At 36.6% G+C, this 15,176-nt stretch overlaps 1 protein-coding gene across 2 annotated transcripts in view; it reads left to right on the forward strand.

Moving 5' to 3' along the window:
- The window catches only part of RAD51B (RAD51 paralog B), a 613,215-nt gene that overhangs the window by 60,171 nt on the left and 537,868 nt on the right, over positions 1 to 15,176 (forward strand). The gene's annotated exons all lie outside the window — the stretch shown is intronic.

A 15,176-nucleotide genomic window follows, 5' to 3' on the forward strand; every position in this document is an offset into this window, starting at 1 on the left:
CCACAACTAGAGAAAGCCCACACACAGCAATGAAGGCCCAATGCAGCCAAAAATAAATAAATTTATTAAAAAAAAAAAAGAACCATAAAAAATTAACATTTCTATTCTTTGAAGATACTTAAGAAGATGAAAAAACAAGCCACAGACTAGGAGATAATGTTTGTGCAACTCATATGTTAAAGGACTGGTAACTAGAAATATAAAGGACTATGAAAACTCAGTAACAATCTAATTTTAAAAATGGGCAAAAAAATGGGCAAAAGATTTGGATAAACACTTCAGCAAAGAAGATATACAGGTGGCAAATAAGTGCTCAAAATTATTAGTCATTAGGGAAATGCAAAGTAAAATCACAATGAAATACTACTATACACCTATTAGAATGGTTCAAAAAACAAAAGCAAAAACCCTGACAACACCAAGTACTGACAAGGATACATGGATACAGAGCAGCTCGAATTCTCCTACATGCTGACGGAAATGCTAGATGGTATTGCCACCTTGGAAAACATTTTGACCGTTTCTTGTAAAGTTAAACATCTACTTTAACTATATGACCGAGCAATCTTTCTCCTAGGTATTTTTTTTTACCCTAATAAATGATATATATCATGCAAAAATCTGAAAATGTTTTTAGTAGTGTAATTCATAATCACGAAACACCAGAAACAACCCAAACAGATCTGGGTTAGAATTCAGACTCCTCCATTTACTACCTGTATAACTATAACTTAATTACTTTTCTGTTTTTCAGTTTCCTAATGTGTAAAGTGAGAGTAATAATGCCCAACTTTATTTTTATTTATTTATTTTTAAAATAAATTTATTTATTTATTTTATTTTTGGCTGCATTGGGTCTGTGTTGCTGCACATGGGCTTTCTCTAGTTGAGACAAACGGGGGCTACTCTTTGTTGCAGTGCATGGGCTTCTCATTGTGGTGGCTTCTCTTATTGCGGAGCACGGGCTCTAAGCACGTGGGCTTCAGTAGTTGTGGCGCTCGAGCTCAGTAGTTGTGGCACACAGGCTTAGTTGCTCTGAGGCATGTGGGACCTTCCCGGACCAGGGATGAAACCCATGTCCCCTGCATTGGCAGGTGGGTTCTTAACCACTGTGCTACCAGGGAAGTCCAGTAATGCCCAACTTTAAAACAGTGGGATAGTGCCCATTTTTCAGTAGATCCTTGGAAAAGAGGATAGTACTTAAAAAAAAAAAGTATTTCCCTTATAGTAGTAATTGGTTGTTCTTTTGAATTAAATATACTTAGCACAGAGGCTCATATACAGCTTAACAAATAAAAAAAGCTGTAAGGAGCCCTTATATCTAATATTTAACACCTTCCTTTTATAAATCAGAGAATCTTATTGTCTTATTTCCTTCTAGAAACAGTAATACTTTGTTTCCCACTTGTTTGCTCCAGGACTTTCAGATGCCAGTGAGCCCATACTCATTTTGCCCTGTTAACTAACTGTGCCAAAGGTCAGTAAACTTCTGTGAAGAGCCAGATAGTAATATTTTAGGCTTTGTGGGCCCTAATGTCTCTGTGGTAACTACTCAACTCAGCCATGGTAGCATAAAAGTAGCCATAAACAATTTGTAAACGAATGGGTATGGTTATAGTTCAATAAAACCTTGTTTACAAAACCAGATAGAGGGCCATGGGCCCCAATTTGCCATCCCCTGATCTGGACCCTTCTCTTTTCTCTCTAGCTGTAGACCCAGGGCTGGCGCTACCAGTAGATTAAGGAATTTGGAGGAAAGGTACGAGAGCAGTCTGCTCATAAAGCAGTGTTTTCTCAAACTAGTTTAAGGCATTGGCCCCTTTTAAATGCAAGTGATATGCTCTTAACCCCCATTTCTGACTTCAGATTTATTATAATATCACAGAAATATATAGAATTATAGGGGCTTCCCTGGTGGTGCAGTGGTTGAGAATCTGCCTGCTAATGCAGGGGACACGGGTTCGAGCCCTGGTCTGGGAAGATACCACATGCCGCAGAGCGGCTGGGCCTGTGAGCCACAATTACTGAGCCTGCGCGTCTGGAGCCTGTGTTCCGCAACAGGAGAGGCCGCGATAGTGAGAGGCCCGCGCACCGCGATGAAGAGTGGCCCCCGCTTGCCACAACTAGAGAAAGCCCTCGCACAGAAACGAAGACCCAACACAGCCATAAATAAATAAATAAATAAATAAACAGAGCAGCCCTAAACTTTGAAAAAAAAAAAAAAAAGCAGATGTTCAAATGTCAACATCTAAAGATCAGTCCTTGAAAACCCTAAGTCCACTATAAATAGCTACAGATTTGTATCTATTTAAAAAACAAAAAAAGAATTATAAAACTAGCTAATAACTCTTCATATTAAATCATACTTATGAAACCATAAAAATGGGTTGTATTGAATAAACAATACTATTCAAAGTAATTATTCTAATGTTATAGATGATCATTTGCTAAATTAAATTATCACTTGCAATATAAATAACTTATAGCATAGCTTCTTTTGAATTATATGTGTGCGTGCGTGTGTGTGTGTGTGTGTGTGTGTGTGTGTGTGTGTATGTGTATTTACTGTAGTTCATGTGATGACTCAACTTTGAACTACTACAAAACCTTCTTCTGTTTGGGAAGGGTAACATCATTTGGCCCTTACCTGGGCATGAATGCATTTACGTTTGAATTCTGCCATTACTTTTTTCTTATTAGTCTCTGACAATTAAAGTTGTACCACTTGACATCACTTGATTGAAAATATACATTAATATCTGTTGGCAGTTTTTAATTATAAAATGCCTATACTAATATTTTGAGGCTATCATTGAAATGGAAATATAAAATTTAAAAATTCTCGGAGACAATTTACAAAACTTTGAATATGTTCACCGACTACAGTTTGAGAAACACAGTTGTACTAGTCTCGTAGAAGTTTTTTCCTGAATTTTGTGGGGGAAGTTTAAGGGACACTCTGCTATTGGGATGTAGGATGAAAAACCTTTGTCTTTTTTTTTTTTTAAATTGAAGTATAGTTAATTGACAATGTTTTGTTTGTTTCAAGTGTACAGCAAAGTGATTCAGTTATACATATACATATATGTATATATTCTTTTTCAGATTCTTTTCCATTATAGAAGATCTTTGTCTTTTTAAAGTGTGTCCATGCTAGTATTAGAAAAAACAGTAGGCTCTAAAACCATTTATAATGAATGAAAATAACATAAGAGAAGAATTTAAATATTACCTGTATAAAATAAATTGTGGTTATGGTTATTTATGTTGCTTGTTATCATTGATTTCTAAATATCATACAAAACAGTTATTATACATATTGTTAATTATGTATCAGGTTAAAATAATGAGATTTTCTTGCCAAAAAAGACCTTTAGACCTTAAGGTCTAAAGATCATTTAGATTAGCTCCTTCATTTTATAGATGACACTGAGGCCGAGAGGTGACCTTACTTGTTCTCCTATTTTTAGCATAGGAGAGGGCAGATGAATGGGTAGAATGTAAGGTCTTTTGGGTGCCAGTTCTGAGGTTTTTTCCTACAGTAGGATTCTCTTTTTTTCTGAGATCTACAGAATGATGGTGGTGCTTCTTTGAAAATGCTTCCAATGCATCCTGAACAGGCCCGTACAAATACCAGAAAAGTGCACAAAATGCCAAGATCTAAATTTTTACTGTTTCAGAGAATTTTCAACACGGTAACTTCAGTTGTTGGTATATGAGTAGCACTGAAGTTTCCTGTCTCTTTCCCCTCTATCTTCTTTTACCTTCATTTCTTGATATTGTACAAATGTTTTCTGCTGTAAGGGAACTAGTACCAGTTACCAATATTTAGAAAACTGGTATATCAAGAAAAATTTGAATATACTATTTAAACATTCTAAGAAGGAAAAGTCTTATTTTCATTGAAAGTTGTTAAAATCCAAATTATTTTACTGAGATGTGGTTTTGACAGGTTTTTCTCTTGTTGCCATCTGTTTTCTTGATTTTCTCTTGTTTCTGTCTGTGTTATTGATTGTATGTTTTTTGAGATTGTATGTTTTTTGCTCTAATTTATTGCATAATGCAATTTCTTTTGAAATATTAATGCTCATAAAATATTTAAAGCTGTTTAGAAAAATGAATTAAAATGTATATTCCCTATTATCATATTTTAAGGACATAAGGGTTTAAAATCTTTGGCAAGTGGAAACTATTTGTTTTTGTTTTGAGGCAAATATTACAAGGTTAAACTTTTTATTATTATTTGACAAAAGCATAAAAATATTTTTTTTCTCAGTTTAATGGTAAATTTCATATGGGCCAGAATTTCTCTTCTTTTACTTTTAGCTGTCCCATCATGCAAAGTGGGTTTAACTTATAGGATTATGACTTATCTTAGATACTAATAAATATTGAAAATTAAAAAAAATAGGAAGCTAGGCCAATGCGTTTAAAATAATTAAAGTTTTGTTAATTACAAAATTGTAATAGAATGTTTATGACTTGTGAGATCGAGGAAAAAGATATGTATGAACCCAATTTTAACATTTATTCTCGTCATAAATGTAAAAATTCAGGACTTGCATTTCTGTGAAAGCCTAATGAAGTTTCTCTAATTGTGAAATAGAAACCCTACACTCTAGATATATGTAACTAAGCCATTAAAACTCTAGAGTTACATTTTATTGTTGTGTAATGTTACTGTATGATTTTTCAGAAATCATGTAATTTTTGGTTTACTTTGATTACTTTCATATTAATTACTGAAAGCAAACACTGGGAATTCTATGAGGTAAGAAAAGTCTTTTACATTTTTTTTTGTTTTTCTTAAGTGCCTTGTGTTTGCTAACTCACATTTGAAGTCAGATTATCCTTAAAGATACCCTATATTCATTCAGGTGGCTGAAACTCATAGACTAGACTAAACCTTTATTTTATTTCATTAGTTAGTGAGAATAATTCTAGAAAAATTATATCTTTCCTTTGTGTAGCTCTTTATAATTTATAAAACTTTGTTTTTATTGGTTTTAAAAAAAAATTTATTTATTTATTTATTTTTGATTGCGTTGGGTCTTTGTTGCTGTGTGCGGGCTTTCTCTAGTTGCGGCGAGTGGGGGCTACTCTTCCTTGCGGTGCGTAGGCTTCTCATTGCGGTGGCTTCTCTTGTTGGGGAGCACGGGCTGTAGGCGCACGGGCTTCAGTAGTTGTGGCATGAGGGCTCAGTAGTTGTGGCTTGTGGGCTCTAGAGCACAGGCTCAGTAGTTGTGGCGCACGGGCTTAGTTGCTTCACGGCATGTGGGATCTTCCTGGACCAGGGCTTGAACCCATGTCCCCTGCACTGGCAGGTGGATTCTTAACCACTGTGCCACCAGGGAAGTCCCAAGTCCTTGTTTTTATTGTTGACTAGAGCAAAAAGCTAGAAACAATTTAAGATTAATGAGTGGGTGATTGGCTAAATTAATGGTGGAACATCCATACAATGGAATACTGTGTTGTTAAAACGAATGAGATAACCCAGAAATGTATTCACAGGTTGTGTAGGAAAGTATTAACTCAGCTGGGGTGGGTTGCTCAAACCCAGCATATTCCCAAGGAAGTCTTATCTTCAGGACTGTCAGCTCCTGGGAAATGAACTCAGAGCCTTTGGAATATTCTGCTTAATAAGAGTGTTTTTGTATGCCTGATGCCTTGGTCCACACAATACCAGTTGAATCAGGTAGTTTATGCAAACAATGTGATTTATGGAGAACACCTATTTGGCTCTGGGGACTAGAATCTCAGTAGTTAAGGTCAGTCATGCAGGCCCTGCATAGTATGTGACTGACTCCCAGTAAAAACTCTGGACACCAGAACTTGGGTGAGCTTTCCTGGTTGACTTTGCTTCACATGTGTTGTCACACATCATTGCTGGGAGAATTAAACATGTCCATGCAACTCCACTGTGGGATGACACTTGGAAACTGGTACCTGGTTTCTCCTGGGCTTTGCTCATCCTCCTTTTCCTCTTTGCTTATATCAATCTGTATCCTTTTGCTGTACTAAACCATAACTGAGTGTAAGAGCTTTTCTGAGTCCTGTGAGTCCTTTCAGTGAATCATTGAGCCAGAAAGTGGTGTTAGAGACCCCTGACACACAGGGGCATCAATAGATAGGTGCAAGAATGTTTATGGGAGCTTAACTTAATTGCGCAAAACCGGCAAAATTTAGTTATTAGTATTGCATCAACCTTAATTTATTGGTTTTGATCATTGTACTATGATTATATAAGATGTTAACATTAGGAGAAACTGGATGAAGAGCATACTGGAACTCCCTGTACTCTTTTTGCAACTATTTGGTGAATCTAAAATTATTTCAAAATAAAAAGTTAAAAAAAGAGAGTGTGTTGGGGTGCTTTTATGTTCATAAATTGGCTCTGGAAGCTCATTAAGAAACTCCATTGGTGGCATTTGGAGAAGGAAAACAGGGGCTGGAAGAGGACTTCTATTTGATGCACTGGATCTCTTCCATTTAGTTGTCTGGTCCTGTAGATATTACCTAATACCTCTTCAATTTAAATGCTGCTCTTCATCTTTCAGCAGATCTATCTGGCTCCATTTTCAATATGTATTAAGTACCATCATCAGATTAATTCCCATCATCTTCAATGCTATCTACCCTGGTTCTGGGTGGTTAAGAGTACTGGCTTTGGAGTTAGATGTGGGTTTGAATCATAGCTTCATTGTTTGCTAGTTTTATGACCTTGAGTAAGTTATTTATCCTAGTTCGAACTCTTAGTTTCCCATTTGAAAAATGGGGATAATAATATCTGACTCATAGGGGTGTGAGGATTAAATGAGACAATGTCTGTAATGTTCTTTGTACAATGTTTGACACATTCAGTAAGAGGTAGCCATTAATCATTAACTTTAGTAGTTACCTCATTCCAGGTGCTTGGTATATTTTATCTCTCTCCTCCTGTTTTTTTTTTGTTTTTCCTCAGAAGGCTGCAAGCTCCTCAAAAGGAAAAATCATGTCTTACGGCTGTATCCCCTTCTAGCTGTTCTGTTGTTGGTTGCTGTTACTGCCTAACCCTCCTATACTTGGTTCACTCACTTATTCTTTGGATCTCAGTCACTCTTCTTTTTTTTTTTTTTAATCTTTTTAACACAGACTTTATTGAAACATAATACTAATACAGAAAAGTACACAAATTATAAATGTATATGTCAATAAATGTTCACAAAGTGAGCACATTTGTATAGTCAGCACTAGATAAAGAAACGGACCATTACCCCAGAAGCCCTCATGTCCCCCTTCTAATCAAGGGTAACCAATATCCTGACTTCTTACAACACCAGAGGTGAGTTCTATGTATCTTTGAAATTTAATAAATGGAATCATTTAGTTAATACTTTTTCTGTGTCTGGTTTCTTTTGCTCAGCATTGTATTTGTGAGATGAATTCAGTGTAAGCATGTAATTTAAGGTTTTTTCTTTTTTGAATTTAATTTAATTTATTTTTTTATACAGCAGGTCCTTATTAGTCATCCATTTTATACACATCAGTGTATACATGTCAATCCCAATCGCCCAATTCATCACACCCCCCCCACCCCCCACCGCTTTCCCCCTTTGGTGTCCATACGTTTGTTATCTACATCTTTGTCTCTATTTCTGCCCTGCAAACTGGTTCATCTGTACCATTTTTCTAGGCTCCACATATATGCGTTAATATACGATAATTGTTTTTCTCTTTCTGACTTACTTCACTCTGTATGACAGTCTCTAGATCCATCCACGTCTCTACAAATGACCCAATTTCGTTCCTTTTTATGGCTGAGTAATAGTCCATTGTATATATGTACCACATCTTCTTTATCCATTCGTCTGTCGATGGGCATTTAGGTTGCTTCCATGACCTGGCTATTGTAAGTAGTGCTGCAATGAACATTGGGGTGCATGTGTCTTTTTGAATTATGGTTTTCTCTGGGTATATGCCCAGTAGTGGGATTCCTGGGTCATATGGTAATTCTATTTTTAGTTTTTTAAGGCACCCCCATACTCTTCTCCATAGTGCCTATATCAATTTACATTCCCACCAACAGTGCAAGAGGGTTCCCTTTTCTCCACACCCTCTCCAGCATTTGTTGCTTGTAGATTTTCTGATGATGCCCATTCTAACTGGTGTGAGGTGATACCTCATTGTAGTTTTGATTTGCATTTCTCTAATAATTAGTGATGTTGAGCAGCTTTTGATGTGTCTCTTGGCCATCTGTATGTCTTCTTTGGAGAAATGTCTATTTAGGTCTTCTGCCCATTTTTGGATTGGGTTGTTTGTTTCTTTACTATTGAGCTGCATGAGGTGTCTATATATTTTGGAGATTAATCCTTTGTCTGTTGATTCGTTTGCAAATATTTTTTCCCATTTTGAGGATTGTCTTTTCGTCTTGTTTATGGTTTCCTTTGCTGTGCAAAAGCTTTGAAGTTTCATTAGGTCCCATTTGTTTATTTTTGTTTTTATTTCCATTACTCTAGGAGGTGGATCAAAAAAGATCTTGCTGTGATTTATGTCAAAGAGTGTTCTTCCTATGTTTTCCTCTGAGAGTTTTATAGTGTCCAGTCTTACATTTAGGTCTCGAATCCATTTTGAGTTTATTTTTGTGTATGGTGTTAGGGAGTGTTCTAATTTCATTCTTTTACATGTAGCTGTCCAGTTTTCTCAGCACCACTTATTGAAGAGACTGTCTTTTCTCCATTGTATATCCTTGCCTCCTTTGTCATAGATTAGTTGACCATAGGTGCGTGGGTTTATCTCTGGGATTTCTATCTTGTTCCATTGATCTATGTTTGTTTTTGTGCCAGTACCATATTGTCTTGATTACTGTAGCTTTGTAGTATAGTCTGAAGTCAGGGAGTCTGATTCCTCCAGCTCCGTTTCTTTTCCTCAAGACTGCTTTGGCTATTTGGGGTCTTTTGTGTCTCCATACAAATTTTAAGATTTTTTGTTCTAGTTCCGTAAAAAATGCCATTGGTAATTTGATAGGGATTGCATTGAATCTGTAGATTGCTTTGAGTAGTATAGTCATTTTCACAATATTGATTCTTCCAAGCCAAGAACATGGTATATCTCTCCATCTGTTGGTATCATCTTTAATTTCTTTCATCAGTGTCTTATAGTTTTCAGCATACAGGTCTTTTGTCTCCCGAGGTAGGTTTCTTCCTAGGTATTTTATTATTTTTGTTGCAGCGGTAAATGGGAGTGTTTCCTTAATTTCTCTTTCAGATTTTTCATCATTGGTGTATAGGAATGCAAGAGATTTCTGTGCATTAATTTTGTATCCTGCAACTTTACCAGATTCATTGATTAGCTCTAGTAGTTTTCTGGTGGCATCTTTAGGATTCTCTATGTATAGTATCATGTCATCTGCAAACAGTGACAGTTTTACTTCCTCTTTCCTAATTTGTATTCCTTTTATTTCTTTTACTTCTCTGATTGCCGTGGCTAGGACTTCCAAAACTATGTTAAATAAGAGTGGTGAGAGTGGACATCCTTGTCTCGTTCCTGATCTTAGAGGAAATGCTTCCAGTTTTTCACCATTGAGAATGATGTTTGCTGTGGGTTTGTTGTATATGGCCTTTATTATGTTGAGGTAGGTTCCCTCTATGCCCACTTTCTGGAGAGTTTTTATCATAAATGGGTGTTGAATTTTGTCAAAAGCTTTTTCTGCGTCTATTGAGATGATCATATGGTTTTTATTCTTCAATTTGTTAATATGGTGTATCACGTTGATTGATTTGCGTATATTGAAGAATCCTTGCATCCCTGGGATAAATCTCACTTGATCATGGTGTATGATCCTTTTAATGTGTTGTTGGATTCTGTTTGCTAGTATTTTGTTGAGGATTTTTGCATCTATATTCATCAGTGATATTGGTCTGTAATTTTCTTTTTTTGTAGTATCTTTTCCTGGTTTTGGTATCAGGGTGATGGTGGCCTCATAGAATGAGTTTGGGAGTGTTCCTTCCTCTGCAATTTTTTGGAAGAGTTTGAGAAGGATGGGTGTTAGCTCTTCTCTAAATGTTTGATAGAATTCACCTGTGAAGCCATCTGGTCCTGGGCTTTTGTTTGTTGGAAGATTTTTAATCACAGTTTCAATTTCATTACTTGTGATTGGTCTGTTCATATTTTCTATTTCTTCCTGGTTCAGTCTTGGGAGGTTATACCTTTCTAAGAATTTGTCCTTTTCTTCCAGGTTGTCCATTTTATTGGCATAGAGTTGCTTGTAGTAGTCTCTTAGGATGCTTTGTATTTCTGCGGTGTCTGTTGTAACTTCTTTTTCATTTCTAATTTTATTGATTTGAGTTCCTCTCCCTCTTTTTCTTGATGAGTCTGGCTAATGGTTTATCAATTTTGCTTATCTTCTCAAAGAACCAACATTTTTGATCTTTGCTATAGTTTTCCTTGTTTGTATTTCATTTATTTCTGCTCTGATCTTTATGATTTCTTTCCTTCTGCTAACTTTGGGTTTTGTTTTTCTTCTTTCTCTAGTTCCTTTAGGTGTAACGTTAGATTGTTTATTTGAGATCTTTCTTCTTTCTTGAGGTAGGCTTGTATAGCTATAAACTTCCCTCTTAGAACTGCTTTTGCTGCATCCCATAGGTTATGGATCGTCGTATTTTCATTGTCATTTGTCTCTAGGTATTTTTTGATTTCCTCTTTGATTTCTTCAGTGATTGCTTGGTTATATAGTAACGTATTTTTTATCTTCCATGTGTTTGTGTTTTTTACGTTTTTTTCCCTTTAATTGTTTTCTAGTCTCATAGCATTGTGGTCAGAAAAGATGCTTGATATGATTTCAATTTTGTTAAATTTACTGAGGCTTGATTTGTGACCCAAGACGTGATCTATCCTGGAGAATGTTCCATGCACACTTGAGAAGAAAGTGTAATCTGCTGTTTTTGGATGGAATGTCTTATAAATGTCAATTAAATCTATCTGGTCTATTGTGTCATTTAAAGCTTGTGTTTCCTTATTAATTTTCTGTTTGGATGATCTGTCCATTTGTGTAAGTGAGGTGTTAAAGTCCCCCACTATTATTGTGTCATTGTCGATTTCCTCTTTTATAGCTGTTAGTAGTTGCTTTATGTATTGAGGTGCTCCTATGTCAGGTGCATATATATTTATAATTGTTATATCTTCTTCTTGGATTGATCCCTTGATCATTATGTAGTGTCCTTCCTTGTCTCTTGTAACATTCTTTATTTTAAATTCTCTTTTATCTGTTATGAGTATTGCTACTCCAGCTTTCTTTTGATTTCCATTTGCATGAAATATCTTTTTCCATCCCCTCACTTTCAGTCTGTATGTGTCCCTAGGTCTGAAGTGGGTCTCTTCTAGACAGCATATATATGGGTCTTGTTTTTGTATCCATTCAGCAAGCCTGTGTCTTTTGGTTGGAGCGTTTAATCCATTCACGTTTAAGGCAGTTATCGATATGTATGTTCCTGTGGCCATTTTCTTAATCGTTTGGGTTTGTTTTTGTTGGTCGTTTTTTTTGTATTGTGTTTCCCACTTAGAGAAGTTCCTTTAGCATTTGTTGTAGAGCTGGTTTGGTGGTGCTGAATTCTCTTAGCTTTTGCTTGTCTGTAAAGCTTTTGATTTCTCCGTGGAATTTGAATGGGATCCTTGCCAGGTAGAGTAATCTTCGTTGTAGGTTTTTTCCTTTCATCACTTAAGGTATATCATGCCACTCCCTTCTGGCTTGTAGAGTTTCTGCTGAGAAATCAGTTGTTAACCTTATGGGAGTTCCCTTGTATGTTATTTGTCATTTTTCCCTTGCTGCTTTCAATAATTTTTCTTTGTCTTTAATTTTTGCCAGTTTGATTACTATGTGTCTCGGCGTGCTTCTCCTTGGGTTTATCCTGTATGGGACTGTTTGTGCTTCCTGGACTTGGGTGGCTATTTCCTTCCCCATGTTAGGGAAGTTTTCGACTATAATCTCTTCAAAGATTTTCTCTCGTCCTTTCTCTGTGTCTTCTCCTTCTGGGACCCCTATAATGTGAATGTTGTTGCGTTTAATGTTGTCCCAGAGGTCTCTTAAGCTGTCTTCATTTCTTTTCATTCTTTTTTCTTTATTCTGTTCTGCAGCAGTGAATTCCAGCATTCTGTCTTCCAGGTCACTTATCCGTTCTTCTCCCTCAGTTATTCTGCTATTGATTCCTTCTAGTGTAGTTTTCATTTCAGTTATTGTATTGTTCATCTCTGTTTGTTTGTTCTTTAATTCTTCTAGGTCTTTGTTAAACATTTCTTTCATCTTCTCGATCTTTGCCTCCATTCTTTTTCCGAGGTCCTGGATCATCTTCACTATCATTATTCTTAATTCTTTTTCTGGAAGGTTGTCTATCTCCACTTCTTTTAGTTGTTTTTCTGGGGTTTTTATCTTGTTCCTTCATCTGGTATATAGCCCTCTGCCTTTTCATTTTCATTCATCTTTCTATGAACGTGGTTTTTGTTCCACAGGCTGCACGATTTTAGTTCTTCTTGCTTCTGCTGTCTGCCCTCTGGTGGACGAGGCTATCTAAGAGGCTTGTGCAGGTTTCCTGATTGGAGGGACTGGTGGTGGGTAGAGCTGGCTGTTGCTCTGGTGGGCAGAGCTCAGTAAAACTGTAATCTGCTTGCCTCCTGATGGGTGGGGCTGGGTCCCCTCACTGTTGGTTGTTTGGCCTGAGGCAACCCAACACTGGAGCCTTCTCCGGGCTCTTGTGGGGCTAATGGCAGACTCTGGGAGGGCTCACGCCAAGGAGTACTTCCCAGAACTTCTGCTGCCAGTGTCCTTGTCTACACGGTGAGCCACAGCCACCCCCTGCCTCTGCAGGAGAACCCCCAACACTAGCAGGTACGTCTGGTTCAGTCTCCGTGGGGTCACTGCTCCTTCCCCTGGGTCCTGATGCACACAATACTTTGTGTGTGCCCTCCAAGAATGGAGTCTCTGTTTACCCCAGTCCTGTTGAAGTCCTGCAATCAAATCCCACTAGCCTTCAAAGTCTGATTCTCTAAGAATTCCTCCTCCCGTTGCCGGACCCACATGTTTGGAAGCCTGATGTGGGACTCAGAAGTTTCACTCCAGTGGGTTGTCAGTCACTCTTCTTAGTTCCACTCTCAACAATGTGTACAAAACTCTGTGCTAGGCACTATGAGATCATAATGATGAATAAAACATAGTCTTTGCCCTTACGGCATCTATAAATAAGTTAATTGTAGGAGACAGATAGCTTTCTGTGGTATAATGGAGAATGAAATAAGTACCTTGTCTACTGTTCTTTTTCTGTTTCTAACAGATTTGTAAATACCTTGGTACCCCCTTCTCTGTCCTTTACTTGGGACTGCAGATCACACAGAGAGAAATAAAGGGAGGTAGCATAGATCTTCATAGGCTCCAGCTAAATTCTGTTGCGTCTAACCTTGACCCTTACTGTCCATTCTCATTCAGAAAGAGAGTGTTCTTTTGGAGACAGATAGTCGTTAAACTGATAAAGTATAAGCATAGTTCCAAAGTTGAGTTGGTAGGAAAAAGCTAGAGATGAAAGCAAGTTGCAGCTCTTAGATTTTAGTGTTACTTTGCATATATTACAGGGTGCCTTGATGTGTTTGTAGAATTTTCCAGTTGAGAATCTTAAGGTTGTGGCTGAGTGTCAAACTTCAATTCTCAAGTCAGAACAGAGATGCAGAGAAATGAGGTGTTTTATCCAAGACTGCTCAAGAAGTATTTGCATAATTGAATACTATCACTTGCTACTTCTCTCTTGGATTATTATTGCAATGTGTTAATTGGTCTGCCTATCTCTTTTTCTGTCTAGGTACCTACATAATTTTCCCAAAGTATATCTCTGATCTCATCCTCTGATTAAAAGCATTTCATGGCACCATCTTTTTTATGGAATAAATCTACTAGACTATCATCACTATGAGGGCAGAGAACTTAGCTGTTCTGTTCACACTTGTATCCTTTGCATGTAGGATGGTACGTGGCACAGAATAGTTACACCAATCAGTATTTGTTGAATGATTCAGTCTAAGTTCCTGATAGGATATTCAAAGTTCGCTTTCATATGGTTCCAACCTACTCCTCCTACCTTTCTCTTTGGTGCTGGCTGCTGGTCTATCCCTGTCACCCTATGTTTATTCTAGCTGTGGATGTCCTTCTCTTTCATCTCTCCCTTCCTAAACTTTACTCTTCTTTCATGTCTGAGCTCTCAAGTTTTCTCTCTTTTCTGAGATTTTTGTGTCACTTGATTTTTAGATACCAATTGATTCTACACACAGGTTTTAGCCTCAATCAATTCTATCTTCTTTTGTAGTACATATGGTCTTAACTTCTTAATTGGAACTTTAATCATTTATTGCTTTGCAGTGTTACTTAAATTTTTGTATGTTCATGTCTGAGCTCCTTAGTTATATTAGGAAGCTCCCTGAAAACAGAGCTATTTTTATGTATCCTTTAGAGCTGCTTATATAGAATAGTATCCATATTGAATAGTGTCTTAGATTAAGTGTCCAGTATATATTTGTAGAATGACTGTATCACTTTTTCTAGTCATGCGATTTATGAAATGCATATTTAATTAAGTGCCTACTTGCGTTCTTACAATACCTAAAGGGAAAACATTCTAACATTCTTTATAAAAAGTGAAAAGATACTTCGAAACTAAACTTTGATCTCTCCCCCATCCCTTTCCTTCTCCTTTAAAATTGATTTGTTCATAATTTGAAAGCTCCGTACCTTTAATTTAATATGATATATGAACTTCTGTGAGACATCATCAATCAAGATTTTATACAAAGAGCTGTGATCGTCAAGGTGGGAATTTAACATTAGTGCTCTGTATATACTATAACTCTAATGCCTTATTTAGAAGTTTAATAATATTGGATGATATTCTATTTTATGATTTTTAACTTATCAAAGGAGAGCATTGTAGAGAAATGGGATCTTGAGTTTAATGGAGTACTAACAGCTCACTGTTTAATTAAATTCAAATAAACAATTTGAAATACAATCTTGGCTATATGAGAGGTTGCTCAAAGGATACTCTCTTGTGTTTTTAAAGACAAAAATTATTTCTTTGGTTCATATTATTGTATGTCCTTTGTCTATCTTGAATGTGTTCATTGAGTTAATTCCACTTAACTTCCAAGTACATACATGTTGATATGTT

This window comes from Balaenoptera musculus, chromosome 2 (assembly GCF_009873245.2).
Source record: "Balaenoptera musculus isolate JJ_BM4_2016_0621 chromosome 2, mBalMus1.pri.v3, whole genome shotgun sequence".
Taxonomy (NCBI): Eukaryota; Metazoa; Chordata; class Mammalia; order Artiodactyla; family Balaenopteridae; genus Balaenoptera; species Balaenoptera musculus.